Source organism: Tamandua tetradactyla, chromosome 15 (assembly GCF_023851605.1).
Source record: "Tamandua tetradactyla isolate mTamTet1 chromosome 15, mTamTet1.pri, whole genome shotgun sequence".
Taxonomy (NCBI): Eukaryota; Metazoa; Chordata; class Mammalia; order Pilosa; family Myrmecophagidae; genus Tamandua; species Tamandua tetradactyla.
Genome location: NC_135341.1, coordinates 71,533,325 through 71,555,935, shown reverse-complemented (window position 1 = coordinate 71,555,935; position 22,611 = coordinate 71,533,325). Strand labels below are relative to the sequence as shown.

General features: G+C 40.2%; 1 protein-coding gene and 1 pseudogene across 1 annotated transcript in view; both read right to left on the bottom strand.

Moving 5' to 3' along the window:
• The window catches only part of LOC143656862 (uncharacterized), a 66,702-nt gene that overhangs the window by 5,176 nt on the left and 38,915 nt on the right, over window positions 1-22,611 (bottom strand). The window contains exon 5 of the mRNA XM_077128634.1: window positions 4,299-4,481. The gene's annotated coding sequence lies outside the window, so the exon portion shown is untranslated. The remainder of the gene's footprint in view (window positions 1-4,298; window positions 4,482-22,611) is intronic.
• Window positions 3,483-19,632, bottom strand: LOC143656863 (DNA primase small subunit-like; annotated as a pseudogene).

The window sequence follows — 22,611 nt, the reverse complement described above, 5'->3', positions numbered from 1 at the left end:
CTTTGCTTTGTCGAATACATGAAAGGGCTCGTTTTCTTTTTCAAACGAGGATGTATTCAAAAGACTCCGTTTAACTTTCCTCTCCCTCAGTTGCCCTGACTTGGGTGTGTGGGAGAGAGGAGATGCAATTTAGGCAACAGCTCCTCTCCCCAGGCAGCCCCTTCCTTTGCATCATCAGGCCCGAACCACTCACTCTTCGTTCCTGACTACCTCTTCACTGGTTCTTCCATATCCATATGGAAGCCCCATCTTTCACTCTTCATTGCTCTGATTAGCAATCTTTTTTTTATACTAACAAAGGATGGTGCAGGTGAAGTGACAGAAACACTTGCCAGAGAGAGATTGTTGGCAGGAGGGAAGGAGATGGCATGTGGACAGGTCTTTGTGTGGTTTGGAGTATGTCCAATGCAATGACTGTGACAACTCTTCAATGTGTCCTCAACCCCGGGACTCTTGCCACAGTGTCATATTGTAAAGGCTCCTTATCTCCTGCCACTGTTTTGGTGTCCACAAGAGGTCCCTCTGCTCTAGGCTGTCAGGTGCTGGAAAAGATTCAATGACTAAGGACAGAGAAACAGGAAGGTATCTTGTAGACCCCCATCTTGGAGCCTTGGAATGCAGGTTGATTTGCTGTGAGTAGTTAGAGATGGCAAGGATTTTTTTTTTTTTTTTGCAAAGCCTTGTGCTGATTCCCAAGCATACGTGCCTCCTGTCCGTGGATCTGGATGCACTGAATGCTCCCACTCAGCTCTGGCCTCAGTCTTGGGCAGAGCTGGATGCTGGGAGCTTGCCAGGATCAGGGAGATATCCCTTTGGGGGATTTTGAGAGTTAGCAGAGAACCTAAGTATTTATTGATAGTTTACTGTGTGCCCTGCTCTCTTCTAGGCTCTGGGGAGGCAGTAAAGAGAATGAAGAAAGCTTGCATACTCTTAAGGGCAATTATGAACAGGTGAACATACAATATAGTGAGTAATGGTAAAAAGGCTAGGAAAAAAATAATGTGGGGTAAGAGATTAAGAGTGACAGGGGCAAAGTAATGAAATAAATGGCATCCACATTGGAAAAGTAAGAAGTACGACTGTCTCTATTCACAGATAACATCATCCTGTATATAGAAAGTCATGAAGAAACCACCAAAAAATTATTAGAACTGGTAAATGAGTTCATCAAGATTACAAGGTACAAGATCAACATACAAATATCAGTTGTAGGGGGTGCAAGGGTAGTTGAGTGGTAGAATTCTCACTAGGCCGTGCAGGAGACCCAGGTTAGATTCCTAGCCCGTGCAATTCCCAAAGCAAACAAACAAACAATCAAAAAAACAAACAAAAATTCAACAAATGGTGCTGGAAAAAGAATGAAATGTGACGCCCGCCATACAGTATACCAAAAAAAAAAAAAAAAATCAACTGTATTGCCATGCACTTGCAATGAACAGTCTGAAAATGAAATTAAGAAAGAATTCTATGTTCAATAATGTCAAAAAAGAATAAATTTAGCAAAAAAAATCAAAAACATATACTCAGAAAACTATAAAATATTTTTGAAAAAATTAAAGATCTAAATAAATGGAAAAACATCACTGTTCATGGATCAGAAGATCCTATTGTTTTGATGGTAATATTCACCAAATTGATCTAAGATGCATGCAGTGCAATCCTTATCAATCTCCCAGATGTTTTCTTTGTAGAAATTGGCAAACTGATCCTAAAATTTGTATGGAAATGCAAGGGACTCCAAATAGCAAAAACAATCTTGAAAAAGAAAAACAAAGTTGGAGGACTCACACTTCCAATTTCAAAATCTACTACAAAGCAACAGTAATCCAGACAGTGTGGCACTGACATAAAGATAAACTTACAATGGGTAGAATTGAGATCCCAGAAATAAATCCATGTATCTATAGTCCATTAATTTTCTGCAAGGATGCCAAGACCACTTAGTGGGGAAAGAATAGTCTTTTCAACAAATGGTGTTGCGATAACGGGATAGCCGCATGCAAAAAAAAATGTAGTTGACCCCTGACTCACACCATACATAAATTAACTCAAAATGGATCAGACAAATGTTAGAGCCAAAACTAGACAACTCTTAGAAGAAAGCACAGGGGCAAATCTTCTTGACGTTAGATTTGGCAATGGGTTTTTAGATATGAATCAAAGCACAAGCAAAAAAAGGAAAAACACGTTAATTGGACTTCATTAAAATAAAAAAACTTTTGTGCTTCAAAGGATATTATCAAGAAAGCGAAAGACATCCCACAGAAGGGGAGACAATATTTGCACATCATATATCTGATGAGAGGCTATATCTAGAATAAATAAAGAACTCTTACCACCCAACAATAAAAAGACAAATAATACAATTAAAAATAGGTAAGGTTTCTGAATATCATTCCTCCAAAGATGTCCAAATGGCCAGTGCACACATGAAAAGATGTTCAATATCATTAATATCAGGGAAATGCAAATCAAAACCACAATGAAATATCATTTCACACCCAAAAGGATGGTTGTAATAAAAAAGTCAGGTAAAAGCAAGTATTGAAAAGGATGTGGAAAAATTGGCAGTCTCATACAATGTCAGTGGGTATTTAAATGATGCAGCCACTTTGGAAAACAGTCTAGAAGTTCCTCAAAAAGTTAAACATAAAATTACCATCTGACCTAGCAATTCCACTCTTAGGTATATATCCAAGAGAAATGAAAGCGAATGTCCACACAAAAATATTTTCATAGTAGCATTATTTCTATTAGCCCAAAACTGGAAGCAATCTAAATGTCCAACAACTGATGAGTGGATGAATAAAATGTGGTATATCCATACAATGGAATATTATTAGGCTATTGAAAGCAATGAAGTGCTAGCATGCTACAACACTGGATGAACCTTGAAAACATGCTAAGTGACAGAATCCAATCACAAAAGACTGCTTATTATGTGATGTCATATATTATATAAAATATCCAGAATAAGCAAAATGTGTGTGTGTGTGTTTATACATATATATGCAGGTAGATTACTGGTTGCTTAAGATTGGCCTTAGGGCAGGGGCTAGTTGGGGGTATTCAGAAGTGATAGCTACCTGGTACAGGATTTCTTTCTGAGATGAAATGTTTTAAAATTGATTGTGGTAATGGTTGCATAACTCTGTGAATATACTAAAAAACATTGAATTGTACCCTTTCAATGTTTAAATTGTATGATATAAGAATTTTATCTCAGTAAAGCTGTTACAAAAGAAAAAAGAAAAAGAAAGGAAGGAAGGAAGAGAAAGAGAGAAAGAAAGGAGGAAGGAGGGAAGGAAGGAAGGAAGGGAGGGAGGAAGGAAGGAAGGGAAGAAGGAAAGAAAGTATCAAAATTTGCAGAAAGGGCCAAGAACTTGGAAGAAAAAAAAAGTTACTGGGATGGAGAAGAGGGGGGCTATTTCATAGGCTGGGTATCCTTTCCAATAGAGTGACATTAATTTCAGTTGAAACTTTCAGGCAGCGAGGGAGCAAACCAGGGGGCTGATAGGGGAAAGAGAGTCCAGGCAGGCAAAACAGCAAGTGCAGAGGCCCCAAGCAGGCATGTCTTTGATGCGTTTGAAGAGCTGCAGGGAGGCCCTGGGAGCAGAAGCAGAGTGAGTGAGTGGGGAGAGGAGCAAGGGGATGATGTCTGAGGAGTAGACGGGCCAGATCAGGTAAAGCCTTGCAGATCACAGTAAGGACATATTTGTACTCTGAATGAAATGGAGAACCATTATAGTGTTTGAGCAGATAACTTCCAATTTACAAAAATCACTCTGGCTGCTGCGTGGTGAGCAGACTGTGAGTTCAGGGGTGGGGTATAACAGACTGAGCAAGGTCAGGTAGGATGCCGTTGTATCAGTCCAGGTGACAGATGTTTTTGTTTCTCTGTTCTTTACTTTCTCTCTTCTAATTACAGTGATGTGACCCCATGGTATCAAAATTGCACATATCATTTAAAATCAGAATTTCCTAAAAAAAAATCTGGACAAATAACCCAGGGTGAATAAAACTGCTTGCTTCCAATTTCACTTTCCATGCAAGATCAATGAAATGTGTTTGTTATCTATCACACCATCAGACTGGAAACAACATGGAGATCAGAGCCAGGTCCCTCATGTCCTCTGCTAGAGAACATGCTCAGTTCCCTGCTTCAGAACAGGGCCCAACACAAAGCAGGTTCTCAGAAAATACTCATTGAATGAACCAATGCCTGAATTGCTCTCTTCCATCATCTTCTCTCTACTGGTTTCTATGGGTGGTAAAGACTGTAGGAGAATATCAAATACCTGTGCTGTCCTCTATGTTTCCCAGCCTGCTTTGCAATAAGTTGTCGTTGTATGGCTGGTGTTGCCAGTGAAAACTGAGCAGAAATAGAAGGTACCAAAGCAGTTGATGGCTGGAATATGTACTCCATCACTCTCTTCTCCTGCTGAGATGCCGTCGAAGGCCAGAGATTCCAGATGGCAGAGCTACAGGAAGGAATAGGACCACCTGATCTATGTAAAATTTTATGAGGGTAAGAAATACCCTAATGTTAAGCCAATGAGATTTATCTTTTGCAACAACAAGTTTTATTACTCTGACATTTTTTTTTTTACAAGTACAGAGCTACACAGTACATACCACAGTGTTAGAACATTTTGGATAATAACAGTTGGAGATTGATCCCCGAGTTTAATTTTCCTTGACATTGTCTCCTTCTTACAGGGAAAGACAGTTTAAACTTTTTCAAATATTCCCCTTGCAGCTGGAATCATGATAGTAGCAAAGTGGCATAATTCATAATTTCAAGAAAGTACTCAGTATAGCTGGGCCCAAGGTCTCCTGATAATAATAGAGGCCAATCTAGTCAAGTTTTAACAAATGGGGCTTTTAACAAAAGTTTTAGCCTTCTCCCATAATTTTTCCAGTAATTGGGGGCAAAAAATGTGAAATCTCCAATCATCAGGGAAAAGGGGATGGCATCTGTTTGGAAGAGACAAGCCTTGGTTTAGATCCGTCTACAGTGTTTCTGGCTTTATTAGTTTACTTCATCTCTTTAATTCTGCCCACCAGACTCCACTCTCAATTTCTTGCTAGCCAGAACTAGTTGGTGAGGGCTCAAAATAAAATGGGAAAATGATTGAGACCATTAAGAAAATATTTTATTTTTAGCACCAAGCCTGAGAATCCACTGTTTTTACCCATTGTGTCCTAATCATAAGAAACCATTTAGAAGATCAATTCAGTAACCCAAAAGGAAAATGAAATCCCACTCAAAATTCAGTTCCTGAGAATATCTATAAAACTCTACATAACTCTTCTCATCTACTGTTTACCCAGTATGGACTCGAGAACTGTGCAAGACTTTTTAAGTAATAAGAGTAGCTAACATTTTTGAAAATGGATCGGCTTCTTTCCCACCACCTAATTCAGATCCTCCTCCTTGGAGTGAAATCAGCTGCCCGATTCATTCCTAAAAGACAAATGTTTGCTGGAGTCGGTTGAATGTGGAGGTAGTAGCCAAGAACTACCACCTCGGCACAAAGGTCGCCCAGGCTGCTTAGGCACTGCACACTTCAGCCTTTCTCTGGGTTGCTGTCTGTTCTCTCATTTTGGGAGGATGCTTGGAAGGGTCCCAAGTAAGTGAGGAACCCTGAAGTTCAGGCTTCATTAGATTCAAGGTAACCCCACTGCCCTTGGCACATACTATAATCCAGAGAGGTAGCTATTTTTAAGATCAATTTATAAATAAGGAAACTAAGGATCATAAAGTGGAAATTCTTTGCCCAGGATTTACAGATAGTGGTAGAATGGTGGGAGATTCCCACCAGCTACTGCCCCTCCCACATGTTAGTGTTCGGAGCCTCTATTTCCATCACTTTGGTGTCTTTGGCTTCTAAGAGGGCGTGGGATGCAGAGGGGATGCTTTGGCAAGGTTTGAAGAACATTGGTAGTTCCTCTTCATGGCTTCCTTCCCATCGATTGAAGGGTCTACTCTTCTCCACATGCATATCTATTTGTCCTTTATGAGTTTTTCCCCTTTGATGAGGTCCTTGGTACAAAATTTTCTTCCTTTGCTCACATGAAATTGTTTGGGGTAAGTGTCCAGTGTGATTTAGCCTATTGTCCACCCCCAGGAACGGGCTTGGGTCCTGTACCCACAACTCTATGCCTCATCATGATTTCGTTTGCTCATTCTTTCTTTTGTTCAACAAATATGCATTTGTTGTCAACTTTGTGCCTAGCACTATGTTAAGAACAGCTGGGGATGTTGTAAAGCTCCCTCAGTGTGGTCCGAAGGGAATACAGTACTATGCCTCTCTGTGATGCTCAGTTTTATGTGTCAACTTGGCTAGTCTATACCCCAGTTATTCAATCAAACACTAGTCTAGGTATTGCTGTGAAGGCATTTTGCAGATGTGATTAAAGTCAACTATCAGTTAACATTGAGTAAGGGAGATTATCCTCAATAATCTGGGTGGACATGATTCAATCAATTGAAAGGCCTTAAGAGCAGAGCTCAGTCTTCCCCAAGGCACAAGAAATCCCAGCAGTGAACAACAGCTTCTTCATCCTGTGCTGAAGAGTTCCTTCCAGCACTCTGGATTTCACACTTGCCTAGCCATTCCCCACAATAGTGGGGAATAAGCCAACTCCTTGCAATGAATCCCTTAATATATGCCTCCTGCTGGTTCTGCTTCTCTGGCTGATATGCCCTCTTTGCTACCTAAGAAGGAACTCCTTTTAGTCAGACTCATGTTGTCAGCCTTCTTCTTGCAGAGAAAGACAAGAGAAGCACCAGGTTAGCAAAGCAACTTGGTTGCTCTCAGTGGTGAGCCCACCCCCAGTAAAATTTGAGTCCAGAGTAACAATTTTAGGTGACTTCAAAGTTTCTCAGAATGAGTAGAAAATGAGAATGGAGCTCAAAATGGTAAAATCAGGTCCCCTACCACTGCCAGCCCTGGCTTGAAAAACCAAGAGACCTGTGGGGCCTGGAATAGCAACTCCAGAGAAGTCATTTCCCCCATCAACAAAGCAAAGTGGGAAGCACAAAGTGCAGATTACAACCAGGAAGGCCCATCTACTTTGTGGTGACCAGCATTTCTCCATTCTCGACGTCAGGTGGTGCCTGACTCGTATACCATTTCGGCCTCCAAGGACAATAATTGAGGAATGGTATGTTAATGTCTGTTCTGGGTTCTAAAAACTCACTGGCATTTCTGGGTATAAAATTTGAGGAGTGGACTCTCACAAGGTTCTACCATTCTCTCGATACGTATAACAGCTTACACTACCGATTAGAATGGTCTTCCTATAAAAATAGATAATGGGGGGAACAAATGGTAAAATAAATTTAGATGGAAATGCTAGTGATCAATGAAAGGGAGGGGTAAGGGGTATGGTATGTATGAATTTTTTTCCGTTGTCTTTTTCTTTCTTTTTCTGAATTGATGCAAATGTTCTAAGACATGATCATGATGATGAATATGCAACTATGTGATGATATTGTGAATTACTGATTATATATGTAGAACGAAATGATCAAAGGTTAAGAATGTTTGCATGTGTTTGTTGTTACTTTTTTTAAAAAATTGAAAAATTAATAAAAAAAAATAAAAAGGATGGTCTTCCAAGGAAAAAAATGTTTGATGGTGGGTTTGGGTGGGCTCTCCTCAGAGAATCTGAACTGTGGGAAATCAGCTTTATCACTTTTCCTTATCGGCCCCCTAGCACTTTACAAATCTACCTTCTGAGAGAGGATTTGCACTATTATGGGAATTCTTCTGAAACCAACATCTTTGCCAGCTACTGTTTATCACAGTTTCTCGGTTTGCTTTTCGAGTACCAGATTGTGTGAGGAATACCTTCACTGCTGAGATGACATTGGTTTTCTCAGACTCTCAGTGAGTGAGCAGTGACCTAAGACCTGGGGTCAATATGTACAGAACCTCCTAGAAAAGGAAGATCTGTGTTAGGGAAAGGATAAAAAGGATCCCTTAAATTTTGATTGAGATTCGTTTGATTGAATAATGAAAAGCAACCAAGAAACATGATAAAGAAAGTCTTTTACAAATTCCTCCTTGGAGATAAATATCAAAAAGGGATATCAGTGCTTCTAAAATCAGGGAAAGTGGCGCTGCCACAGAGAGTGGTTTCAAACCTCTGCTATCACCGTTGTCCCAGAGGCGCGTAGTGCAGCTTCTAATCAAGTGGCTGGCTCCAAAGCCAGCATCACATGACCAAATGTTCTGCCTGTGCTTTCTACTTCCAAGGGGACCTCAATCCATCCATAAGTCTGAAAAATTAACTTGCTTCACCGATTTTTGGTATGACTTGTTCTCGAAAATATATAGACGATATTGTATGGAACAAAATACGAGCGACTTCTAAAAACTGTATTGAATTCCTACTGGCTTGCGGTCTTTCCATGACAGGAGTCCTCAGGACCATTTTTCATTTTGAAAGTGGGTCCACTGATCACAAAGGCTGAACTCACTGGCCCGCTCTTCCCAGACCTCTGCACCTGCCTTGGCAGAGGGAGGCAGAGGAGGCTTAGTGATGTCAGGTGGTGCCCGGCAGGCCTGCCCTCAGCTTCATGGAGTCCTGCCAAGCCCACAGTTGCTGATGCTGTCCACACACCCCCCGCTCCAGTTGTCAGCAGTGAATCTCATCCCCAGCTGTCCTGGTGTGAGTAGCTGCAGAGGGAGCTCCCTGAGCCTGTCTGTGTGTGTCTTGACCTCTGAATGTATGGCCCTGAGACATGACTTGGGCAGTTTTATTTAAATTTCTCCGGAGCTTGAACTCAGCTATGTTCTTTTCTTTTCTTTTTTGAATTCCACCTGGTTGCTCTTTCCTTTCTTGCTGGGCTATATTTGCATCCCCTTGAGAATGTGTGGCTCCCATCTCATCCATCACATCCAAGGTAATCTCAGTTTTGGATCTAAAAATGCATTTCCTGCTTCTTCCCTAGACCCTGCCTTGTGTTGTTCGACTATGTGATATTTAGTAAAATAACACATGGAGATTCTCTTCCTGGTGCTCTATTTTTAGGACTACCCAGTTCAAATCTGAGTCAACAAAACACTGCTTTCTCGTCTGTCAGTCATTAGCTCTAACGTGAGATCCAATAAATGGATTGACACACATTACATGAAACAGAATGGTGGGCTATTGGATGGTGGGTTTTTTGCCTCTATATTTTTTGTTACGGGAAAAGTGTGACACTGGATTTCAAATACACACTCTAATTTTCTTAAGTAAACTGACAGTTGACATCTCTCAAACCCAGGGGACTTCAAACACTGTTACTTTGTGCTTTCCATGTGACTACACATATAATCTAAAATTCTCCTAGCCTTTCATTTTATAAAAGCACCCATCACTTCCTGCTGAGGACACCTCAATGTTGGAATGATTTATTATTCTTAGTTTTTTAAATGTTTTTCCATTCTCAAGTTATCCTGAAACAAGCTCAATACATAAAGCTGGTTATATTGCTTTCCAATGGATTCCCTGAATTGCTGGTACATTAAGCACTTTACTCTCTTTTCTTCATACCAGCTCCTATTTATAGCCAACAGATGATCAGAAGCCAGGGTCAAGGGCAGTTGTTGTTTGGTCAAGCCCGGCTGTTGAATGCTGAGTAGTAATTGGCAAGGTGTGGCAAGTGCCATCCGGCTGTGCCAGGGTCCTGACAGCATTGCCAGCGTTTGTTTAAGCCAGACAAAAGCAGTTAACTACAGCTCATTCTGCAGAAGCAAATCCAATTGACTGCTTTAGACATTCCAGCCAGTCAAGCTGGTTCACAAATCTTTAGATGCAACCAGAAAATTAAAACAGCGCTGTCTGAAGACATCAGGGTCTACCGTGACACATTTTGCCATTTCTCCTGGTTTAGGATTCAGACACAGAAGAATAATGATCTCAATCCCTTTCTGACAAATAGCATTGAGTATTTTTATAGCACATAAATGAGAAAACCGATTTCTATAGCACAGAGGGATTGATATTCTTAGAGCTTTCCAAGCACTAGAAGAGAGATGTATTAAATGAATCATATATTAAAATGGCATCATAGATTGGAAACTCCCAGAAATTAGGTCAACCCTAAAAAAAAAAATCAGACTGTGACTAAGTTAAAAATATATTTCAAGGGGAAATAGAGCTCATCATCTTTTTTTAAGGGTGGATTATAGGTAATGTCATTGAATGTCCCTGGCACTGTAGACTGGTGGGGGAAAAAAGCCTGCTTTGAAGGTTAAAACTTTGTTGGGTTTGATATTCAGAATTTTTGGCCAGACTTAAGCAGATGCTTCTTTGTAGCTGCAAATTGATTTTATGATCATTCCAATCATCGTTAATCAGCAGGCATGGTGTGAGAGACAGACACTATAGAATCGCTAGGAAACAGTCCTTAGTCCCTAGTATTCCCCAATTTCCCCATCCAAGGACCCACAAAAGCCTAGCATCTGCACCACCTTTCTGAGAAAGTGAACTCTGACATCTGCTTCTCTCTCTCAATCTCTTATTTATTTATTTATTTATTTGCACAATATCCTTTAATATTTTTTCTTAAAAACTTACAAAAGAGAAAGGAATGCAAGGTATTTCAGCACATTGACTGCATTAAAGGGGGTTTTATATAAACCAAAAAATGAAATTTAAAAAGACTATAGAGGAGCCAATGTTAAAGGAAGTACAAAGGAAGGAAAAATTTTAAGTCACAGGAAAGCACTGGCCTAATAGCTTGTTTCTTAATGTCTCTTAAAAGATTGAATGTAAATTAGAACGACAGCTTTGGTTAGAGTGCTTGTGCAACCAGGCAAGCGAAATCTGACACTTTATATTCTATCACATAAAACCAAACATGGAAGAAATGAAACTTTACGTATTCTATGTAAAGATATAAAAAGTTTTTTTTTTAACAAAAAAAGCATGTTTTCTGTTGGTGATGGTTGTTTTTCTAAGCTGCTTCTTTATGATTCGCCCAATTGTTCTCGGAGGGATAAGAACTGTACGAGCTACAATTGCAACAGTTGTAAAAAACACTATATGAAGTCCCAATATTGTTACTAGTAATTGATATTTTTTTAATTGAAGTTTTGATAAGTTTAGATGCCTTGTTTAAAATGATTTTTAAAATATGGGCAGTGGGGTGTGGCCCAACCAATAAGAACATTAATGAGCAAAATAAGAAGTGGCTGGATATACGCTCCAGGTAAAATTAATTTAAGAGACTAAGCGTTAAGGGCAAAACTCTCACTCATCCAGAAATTGGAGGTTACAGTTTGCTGAGAGGAGTCTTGGATATATTACTTGCTTACTCTATTTAAAGCACGTGGTTGAATGGAGTATTTCCATCAGAAATCTTAGAATTATCTTTGCATATTATTAACTTTTATAAATCTTATCTGAAATCCAACTATCATTTATTCCTCCGTTTAGTGCTCTTCCAGGAACCCTGACAGTGGTTCCATCAGTGGTCTCAAGGAATCTTTTCAGCATAATTATTTCTCAAGAAAAGGAAATTTTACTTTGAGCATTAAGGCACATGCATGGTTCTGCCATATTTATTAAATGGCTCTTGAAGTATTTGATCTTTGGTTGAAGGTAGAAGGGAGCCATACTGGTTCGAGGGGAGTTGTTATCTTTAGAAATCTTTCTGAAAAATCACTCTTCTTGAGAAGCTCTCGTTTTTGGTATTTATCCAGTTTTTCAAGAAGTTGTTCAAAAATTTTCACAGGAGGAGCTAGACCAGTCTTCTTGTAATCTCTGGTGCTACGTTTAACATCAGACTCAGCTCTATTCTCTTCTTCCTCTTTGTTAGTGGAAATGGTATCCAGTTCATGGCAGATGGAGCTTATGGTTGGAACAGCAGATGAATCAGACTGATCCACATTCTGCAAATCAATAGGAGCAGAAAGGCGCCATGTTTCGTATGAGGGCTTTCAGTGAATGATTGAGTTCTTTGCTAACATTGATATGCAAGCCGTGGAAAACAGTACTGGAGCATGATCTCTATTCTAGCCAGGGCCCACATTTGTCATCTTTGATATTCTGGCACCCGCTGCCTACTTTCTTCAAATGCTCCCAACACTGAAGTGAACTGTGATGCTTTTGGAAACCTTGCTGAAGTTCACTGTGAATTGTTTCAGGAACAAGGGCTAAGATCTTAACCCAACTTGCTTTATCTTTTAGAATGTCTTGATTGACCAAGGCATATTCTTCAAAGTATTTTTTATTATGTTTATAGACCTTCTGACAAAAGGGTGAATTTTTTCACTGAGGTGAACTTTCTTTTTAACTTCTTGACCACCCTTTAAAAGACTCAAATATTCAACTCTCCCAGAACATACCGTGGAGGACAATTTTCTAACCGATTCATCACAGACCCAACAATGAATGCCTCTCTTTCCAGAATATACCCTGAGATTCAGCTTAGATCCCAAATCCTCCTTCAACACTTGGTCAATGATGTATATAGCCATTGTCAGGAGGGTGCAACACTTAGAACATATGTCTGCAGAAAACAACTCCTCACATCGGCATAGTCTGTCATATCAATGTCAAACACCAGCTCCTTTTCCTGAGCCTGGAAAGCTCCCAGCTTCACAGTTTTGTATTGACTAGGTCTGTGGGAATACTTCACCTATGTCAATCTTGTATGGATTCATTTTCTGCATCTCCTTTTCCACATCACCCTGGTTGTTGAAGGATTGGTAGTGAATGTAAATATCATCTTTCAATGTGAATGAGAATTCATGGTGTTCAAAATAATTCTTTATCACTCCATCATAGATGAGGAAGCGATAGTACTGGGTATAAGGCGACATCTGTTTCTCTCTTATGCCAGGATCTAATGGTTTAAATAGCAACCCATCATTCCCTCAAGGAGTTAACGTGGAGATGGGGCTTCTTGCAGGGAAAGAGCTATTTTACTTTCTTTGGAAAAGCGTTATTTGAGGGTCCCAACTTAATTAGAGAATTTGTGGGTTTGCAGAACAATCATGCATAAAATACAGGGTTCCCATGTATCATCCTATTATTAACACTTTGCATTGGTGTGGTACACTTGTTAAAATTGATGAAAGCATGGTTTACAATTGCACTATCAACTATGGTTTAACCTAGGGTTCACAGTTTGCGTTGTGCAGTTCCATGGATTTATAAAAAAATTTATCCTAGTATTGATATCAATCAAAAGTGGCGGGATCTCTGCTTGATGCACTCAAATTACCAATTCCTGAGACACCAGGCTTTCAAAGAGAGAAAGAGTTTATTACTAAAAAAAGCAGACCAGACAGCCTTATGACCTAAAAATCTTTATCCCTGAACTGCAATATCTCTGATAATTTTATAGTATCAAAAGACAGGCAGGTTTTAAGATAATGAGCACAATGGCTCTATATGATGTAATTAGAGATGATCTAATTATTAAGCATGCACACACTGATTATATGCTTAGTCACAGAATGTATATAAGAAAATGTCAGTCTTAATATGATGATGGGCTGATGTGTAGTATTATAATAAGGTATAGTAAATTATAGGTTAAAGTCTAAGCTACTGCACAGGGCAGGCAGGCCCATTTTGGTTAGTTACAGCTTCTTTCATCAAGATAGCCTTGGACTTGAGGTGGGTTAGTTCTGGGCTGACCCAGGGTAATTCATTAATAAACATTAGGGGAGGTCTTTTGTGATCATAAGACTGTAAAGTTGAATAATGGGTAAAAGTGAGGGTTAATCATAATCATCCCTTAAATCCTAACTTCTGGTTTACAATACCATGCAACCTAAAATTTCTCCTTTTAACGACATCAGATAAATAATTCAATTCTGCTAATTGCTTTTACAGTATTGTGCTACCATCACCACCACCCATGGCCAAAACTTTTCCCTTATCCCAAATAGGAATCCTGTACATTTTTAAGACTTTACTTCCTGTGAAATACCTCCACTTCATCCCCCAGTAACCTATATTCTAAATTCTGAGTCTTTGAGTTTTCTTATTCTAATGACTTCATATCAGTGAGGTCATACAATATTGTCCTTTTGTGTCTAGCTTATTTCACTCAACATCCTGTCTTCAAGGTTCATCCCTGTTGTCACATGTATCAGAACTTCATTTCTTTTTAATGTTGAGTAATATTCCATTGTGTGTATACACTACATTGTGTCTATCCATTCGTTGGTTGATGGGCAGTTGGGTTACTTCCAATTTTTGGTAATTAAGAATAATGCCGCTATGAACAACATTGTGCAAACATCTTTTTGATATTCAGTTCTTTTGGGTATATACCTAGAAATGGGATTGTCGGGTCATATGTTAATTCTAACCTTAAGTTTCTGAGGAACTGCCAAACTGTCTTCCACAGTGGCTGCACCATTTTACATTCCCACCAGTAATGAATGAGTGTTTTTACTTCTCCACATCCTCCCCAATACTTGTAATTTTCTATTTATAATAGTAGCCATTATAGTGGATATGAAACAGTATCTCATGGTTTTGATTTGTATTTCCCAAATGGCTTACAATGTTGAGCATCTTTTCATGGCTGTTGGGCCATTTATATATCTCCTTTGGAGAAACGCTATTCCAATGTTTGCACATTTTAAAATTGGGTTTTCTGTCTTTTTGTTGCTGAGTTGAAAGATTTCTCTATATATTCTAGATAATAAACCCTTATCACATAATATGGTTTCCAAATCTTTTCTCCCATTGTATATGGTATCATTTTACTTTCATGACAAAGTCCTTTGATACACAATTTTTTTTTATTTTAATGAGTTCCACTATATCCATTTTTTTCTTTTACTGCTTGTGCTTTGGGTGTAAAGTCTAAGAAACTGTTGCCTAACACAAGGTTAAAGATGCTTCCCTACATTTTCTTCTAGAAAGAAATGTTTATAGTTCTAGTTTTTATATTTAGTTCTTTGATCCATTTTTAGTTGATTTTTGTATATGCTATGAGGTAGGACTCCATGCAAATAGAGAACCTGTTTTCCCAGCACTGTCTGAGAAAAAGAATATTTTTTTCCCAATTGAGTGGACTTGGCACCCTTGTCAAAAATCAACTGGTCATAAATATGAGGATTGATTTCTGTGTTCTCAATTTGGTTCTATTGGTCTATATATCTGTCCTTATGTCAGTTTCACATTGTTTTGATTACTATGGCTTTGTAATAAGTTTTAAGATTGGGAAGTATGAGTCATCCAACTTTGTTCTTCTTTTTCAAGATGGCTTTGGCTATTTGGGTCCCCTTATCTTTCCATATAAATTTGATGATTGGCTTTTCCATTTCTACGAAGAAGGTTGTTAGAATTTTTATTGGGATTGTGTCGAACTTGTAAATTGCTTTGGGTAGAACTGACATCTTGACAGTATTCTTCCAATCTATGAACACAGAATGTCCTTTCATCTATTTAGGTCTTCTTTAACTTCTTTTAGCAATATTTTGTAATTTTCTATGTGCAATCCTTTACATCATTGGTTAGATTTATTCCTAGATATTTGATTCTTTTAGTTACTGTCATAAATGGAATTTTTATGTCTTTTCCCAATTGCTCAATACTAGTGTACAGAAACACTGATTTGGTCTGTTGATCCTGTACCCTGCCATTTGCTAAACTTATTTATTAGCTCAAGGAGCTTTGTTGTGGAGTTTTCAGGATTTTCTGTGTATACAATCATGTCCTCTACAAATTGAGAAAGTTTTACTTCTTCCTTTCCAATTTGGATACATTTCATTTCTTTTTCTGGCCTAATTGCTCTAGCAAGAACATCCAGAACAATGTTGAATAACAGTGGTCACAGTGGACATCCTTGCCTTTTTCCTGATTGTAGAGGGAAAACTCTCAATGTTTCACCATTATGATGTTAGCTGTGTGCCTTTCATATGTGTCATTTAAATCATGTGTCATTAAATCAGTTTTCTTCTATTCCTAGTTTTCTAAGTGTTTTTATCATGAAGCGGTGCTGAAGTTTGTCAAATACCTCTTCTGAGATGATCATGTGTTTTTCCCCTTCATTCTGTTAATGTGGTGCATTACGTTATTTGATTCTCTTACATTGAATCTCCCTTGCATACTGAGATAAATCGCATTTGATCATTGTGTATAATTCTATAAATATACTGTGGATTCAATTTGCTAGTATTTTGCTAAGGATTTTTGCATCTATATTTATAAGAGATTTTGGCCTGTAATTTTCTTTTCATATGGTATCTTCATCTGGTTTTGGTATGGGGGTTGATGTTGGCCTCATAGACTGAATTAGGGAGCAATCCCTCCTTTTCAGGTTTTTGGAAGAGTTCGAGCAGAATCGGAGTTAAGACTTCTTGAAATGTCTGATAGAATTCCTCTGTAAAGCCAAGTGGTCCTGATTTTTCTTTTTTGGGAGATTTTCAGATTACTAATTCAATATCTTTACTAGTGATTTGCTTGTTTAGATCTACTATTTCTTCTTGAGAGAATATAGGTAGTTTATGTGTTTTTAGGAATTTGCCCATTTCTTCTAGGTTATCTAATTGCTGGAATATATTTGTTCATAGTATCCCCCTATAATCCTTTATTCCCCTATAATCCTTTTAATTTAATTGATAGTAATGTCCCCCTTTTCAATTCTGATTTTAGTTATTTGCCCCCCTCTTTTTTCTTTGTCGGTCTAGGTCCAGATTTGCTGAATTCATTGATCTTTTCAAAGAACCGACTTTTGTTGATTAATTCTGTTAATTCCCTCCATTGTTTTTTTTTAATTCTCAATTTCATTTATTTCTGCTCTAATCTTTGCTGTTTCTTTCCTTCTGCTTGCTTTGTGCTTATTTCACGCTGCTTTTTCCAATTCTTTCTGTTTTTAAGTTAGTGTGTTAGTTAGATTCAGTTGTCAACTTGGCCAGGTGAGCATATCTAGTCTTGTTGCTGCGGACATAAGCCAACGGTACGTGAACCTCATCTGTTGCCAATTACATCTGCAGCCGGCTAGGAGGCGTGTCTGCTGCAATGAGTGACATTTGACTTAATTGGCTGGTGCTTAAATGAGAGAGCACAACGTTGCACAGCTTAAGCAGCTCGGCATTCCTCATCTCAGCACTTGCAGCTCAGCCCAGGCCTTTGGAGATGCAGAAAGAAGTCACCCCTGGGAAAGTTGTCGGAACCCAGGGGCTTGGAGAGAAGACCAGCAGAGACCATCCTGTGCCTTCCACGTAAGAAAGAACCTCAGTGGAAAGTTAGCTGCCGTTCCTCTGAAGAACCAACAAAATAAATCCCCTTTTATTAAAAGCCAATCCGTCTCTGGTGTGGTGCATTCTGGCAGCTAGCAAACTAGAACAGTTAGGTCTCTGTGTTGAAGTCTTTCTTCCTTTTTAATGTAAACATTTAGAGATATAAATTTCACTTTCAGCACTGCCTTTGCTGCAGCCATAAGTTTGGTGTGCTGTATTTCATTTTCATTCACCTCAAGATATTTCCTAGTTTCTCTTGTGATTTCCTCTTCAACCCATTGGTTGTTTAAGAATATGTTGCTTTTATTTTCACACATTTGTGAATTCTCCATTTCTCACTGTGTTACTGATTCCTAGCTTCCTTCTTTTGTGGTCAGAAAAGGTACATGGTATGATTTCATTATTTTTTAGTTTATTAAGATTTGTTTTGTGACCATGGATATGGTCCTTCCTAGCAGTAACAAGGCCAGGGACTCACAAAGGGAATGAATGCCTGTCAGCTTCAGACTGCCCTGGGAAGGAGATAAGTGAGGGGCAAAGAAGGCTCCAGGAGCATTTTCCATAGCTCCCCAAAGCTGTGCCTTCTTGAATGGCCCCTGCCCTGCCAGTGCTGCCCTTCTGGTGTCCTCTGCAGCTCTGAGGAAGTGTACTGTGTTTAACTCTCCTCTTCCACCTTTGTCCTGAATGGGTCAGAATAATGGCCCCCCTCAGAGCCACGCCCCTAACAATCTGAGATTGTTAAACAGAAGCAGTGATCAGAGATGCCTGGGTCTCACCCCAAGTGTGGGGGATGGGCGCCAGCAACTATGGGTAGTGAGAGCAATTTACCGGTATTTACTGTAGTTTATCAGCCTCCTTCCTTCCTCCCTTCCCTGGACACTGTACAGTGTTCTACTGGACTCCGGAACTTTGAAATAGTTGATTCAGACAGTTCCCGCCTATCTGGTGGACGGACTGATTCCTGGCGCTTACCCCTCTGCCATCTCCCACAATTTTTCTCCAGAATGTAAACTTTTGACATCTGGGGGCCCTTGAACCAAGAATCAGAACTCCTGTTCACAGACTCTATTTTAGGGGAAACTTATTCAAGCTCAAGGTTGAATCCTAACTCTGCCACTTACCCTGTGATCTCGGGAAACTTCTTTAACTTTATCTAGCCTCAGTTTCCTCATCTATAACATAGGGATGCAGAGAGGTGCGTTTCTGTATTTTCCTAGTGCTCTACATTAAGCATGTACAAGTGTTGTATAAAAATAAATGGCTTCAGGAGGGCCACGGTGGCTCAGCAGGCAGAGTTTTCGCCTGCCATGCTGGAGACCCGGGTTCGATTCCCGGTGCCTGCCCATGCAGAAAACAATAAATAATAAATAAATGGCTCCTAAAAAGTTAAAAAGAATTTGTTTTACTAATTGTTTTTATTAGTAGGCAATTCCCTCTTCTTTCTTTACTGTCCCGTTTAGTTCTGGCAGCCCCAAAATTCAAGCAGCAAAGAGAAAAGGCAAGAAAGATGTGTGTTTCCCTTCCCTCTTGGCCGTGGTGAGAGAGCTAGGTGGCACCTGAGGCAGAATTTGTGGTCACATATGTTACAAGTGAAAAAAAAATCACAATGAAGTTGGGAGCGCCTTGGGCATTACCAACGTCATGTGGTGACTGAAAATGCTTAAATACACACGTACTCTCAGCACAACACACATGCAACCAAAAAAAAAAAAAGCCCCGTTCAGTATTCTCCAGGAACAGAGATGCTCCCCCAAATCAGCATGCAAGGCTAATTAGAAGAAAAAAGGAGTGGGCTCAGTGCCTCCTTCTGCTGTTTGCAGGATCTTTCACTCTTCGAAGGTAAAACTGGAGGTTTAATTTTTTTTTTCCATGGGCAGGCACCGGAAAATGAACCCAGGTCTTTGGCATGGCAGGCAAGAATTCTGCCACTGAGCCACTGTCGCACCACCCTGGAGGTTTAATTTTGAGTCTGGCCCAGCATCTGTTGACTCTGAGGTTCTGAAGCTGCACCCCACCCTGTGCAGGGTGTGCCTTCAGCTCCTTCAGAAACCTAAGCAAGCAAGGGAAGGACCTTAGGGTCCTAAGTGCCTGGGAAAACACCGGTGGGTCAAGACATACCAGACCCAGTCTTGGGTGCCACAGGAAGCACCCAGCTTTTGTTGAGGTGGCTGTTCAGAGCTGCAGGGGGCCCGCCCTTGTTTGCTGGGGCTTTCCAGCTAGGTGGCTGCAAGCAGAAACCCCAACCCTGGCTCCGGCTTGAAGGTTGAACTGAGGTGCATATAGTGACATTGTTCTCCCATCCAAGGGAGTGGTTAGAGTAGCTCTGAGAGCGAATGCCAAGTACAGGATTCCAGATGGATTCCTGGCAGCATGATGCTAACTTTTCAGAGCGCTTTAACATTTCCTCAAAGCCACTCATACATTCGTTCAACAGATATTTATTCAGGCTCAGGAAAACCATGAGAATTAAGACACTACAGCTGCCTCCCAGGAACTGGGAATCTAGAGAGGAGGCAGAGTTCTCAATAAGCCTGTTTCAGCATAGTGACTGTGACGGTGGGTGCAAATCCAAGGGATCAGGGACACTTCCTGGAGAAGAAGCTCAGTCAGGCCAGAAGACTCAAGGAAGCAACAAAGCCCGAGATGTGTCCTTCCTGGAGTGCTGCTCAGATTTTAGTGGGCATCAGAATCACCTGGGGATCTTATTAAACTGATGCAGTAGGGCTGGGATAGAGCCGGAAATTCTGCACTTTTAACGAGCTCCCAATAATGCCGATGCTGCGGGTCTGATGTCCACTTTTGAGTGGCAAAGTCTTAAGAGATATCGAAGAAGGAATTGGCCACGGAGAGCAGTGGGAAACAATGGGAATTTATGAGCTCACAGTTTTGGGGTTAAGAAAAGCCCAAGCCAAGGTGTCATCAAGGTGATGCTTTCTTCACAAAGACTGGTGTTCTGAGGCTGGCTGCTGGCGAGCCTTGATTCTTATCTCGTCGCACAACAAGGCACATGGCGGTGTCTCCTGGCTTCTCCCTTCTCTTCTGGGTTCCACTGCTGTTTTGCTTCTGGCTCTTCCCTCTGTGACTGCCTCTCTGTGTCTTAGTTGCGTTCTGCTTATAGAGGAATCCAACAATAAAACCCACCCGACCGAGGCAGAACACACCTTAACTAAAGTAACCTCAACCAAAGGTCCTATTTACAGTGGGTTCCTACCCACAAAAAAGGATTAAGTTTGAAAACATGTTTTTCTGGGGTTCATGGCTCCAAGCCATCACATGGAGTTGGAACTTCCTTTTCAGGCAAAAGGGTGTTCCTAAGCATTCTTGACAAGCTGAAAGTGGTGCATGAAACAACTTTGTCTGACAGCAATACACAGGGCAAGGCACAGAAGGGAGAACTAGATGGAAGGCACCCAAGAAATAGGCTATGGCCATCAGTTCAGAGTGCTACAGCCTAGCCTGGAGTGAATTCTAGCTTTAGTTAGCATGTTGAACTTGAGTACTATTACACTAATTTTCTCATGTTTATGAAAATTGGTCACATCACATAGAAAGGGCTGCATCATTCCCTCCTGGAAATTTTTCTTTAATAATATGATGTATCTTACCCTCAGATGGCCTCCGGACAATAGTCCCCTTCCTGAAGAATAATAAAGGCAGGAACAAATGAGGTCCTTGAAAACTCCCTATGGTTTGTACCCTCCCTGACTTCTGCCCTATTGAGCAAAAATGTCCTTTAACAATTCTGTCTGAAGTGATCTGGAATAACCCCAGAACTTCTGTCATTTTATGGCATTTTACTCATTCTTCAAGATGCAGCCAAGACCCACTTCTTCCATGAAGCCCTTTCTGATTGCTTAAGGTTTGTGGACATGTCATTTCTCTCTGGACTCATGTTGCACTTATTTACAATGCCAAAGACTCTACCACCCTCTAATCGGGTCTGGTTTCTTACTTGTGTTTGTCCAACAGATTGACATTAGAGATTATGTCTTGCCTTCGAATCACATCATCAAGATTGAGGGTGAGAGCTCAGGGACACTTAACAATCCTAACACTTGTTCGGTGTTTTCAAAGTGCCATTAGAGCTTTGCCCAAGGAGTCCATGCGTCCATCTTCTCCCTCCTTCCCCCTACCTACTCCCTATCTTGATTTCTATCAGAGAAGCCCAATTTTAAATGCTTTACATATTGAGTGCCAGAGTTAACTTGTTTTGAAGAAAGGGTTCCTTAGTTGAAGTTTGAGAATTAGTTGAAGTTTGAGAAAGGATTCCTCAGTTGAAGTTTGAGCCCTTGAAGACACAGGAGTAAGCAGATCAGTTATGATGGTGAGGAGTATTATAGAAGAACTCATACTCCTTCATAAGTATCTGAAAGCAGAATTACTGGGTGGTGGGGGGAAGTACAGGATGGAATTCAACCCTTCAGAGATCCCTTCTCCCCCACCCTCCGTTGAAAAAGTAACTTTCTCTTTATAGTGAACTTAGAAAGCCCAGGGAAGCATAAAGAAAATAAAAGGTCATCTCTGATCCCAACCACCCAGAAAGAAATATTGTTAATCTTGGTATACCTTCCAGTTTTTTAATGCCTACATACTCACATTAATATAATTAGTCACAGTTGAGATCATACCATATGTTGAATTTGATAGCTTCCTTTTCTTACATACAATTATACCATGACCATTAAAAGTTCTCTTAAATATATCTGTGATGGCTCATTGTTGCAAGTTGGTTTCCCAGAAAGCGGACTGTGAGATGAAGTTTAGCAAGTAAGATATTTATTAGGGAGTGCCCTTGGGTTTGACATCTAGTAAAAAGGAAGAGAAGGAAGTAGGATTGGGCCAAAGGACAAGCTGAGCTTTAATACAGGGCTAATGAAGGCCATAGCCATGTCCATGGGGAACTCTGGATCTAGGGTGGCCCTTCTGAGCTGGAGTGAGACTCGGGTCTTTATACACCCACACAGATCAGTCATTGGTTTCATTTGCCCCTGGAAGAATACATGATCTGAGACAGTGTACTTCAGCCAAAGGAATCACTAAAGAGGGATGACAGCTAAATGCTGTCTTGGGGCAGCCAGCAGCTGGGAGAATAATTCCTTCATTCTTGAAGGGGGATCTGTGTGGCACATCACATTCTCCGTGACACTTGTAAAACTGTGCTGTATTTTAGCAATAATAATAGTTGGCACTGAGTACCTGCCAGAGGATGCCTTCTGCTGGGTGATTTCATTTAGACCCCACATCTGCCAATACAGTGATTGCTAATGGTATCTATACTTGTTTTATCGGTGAGACAATAAACCCAGATACTAAGTGGGCCCCACATCTGGCAAGTAGGGGATGTGAACCCCAAGCCCTTACCTGCTTTGTTTATTGTGGTAGGTACCTAAAAGAGTGT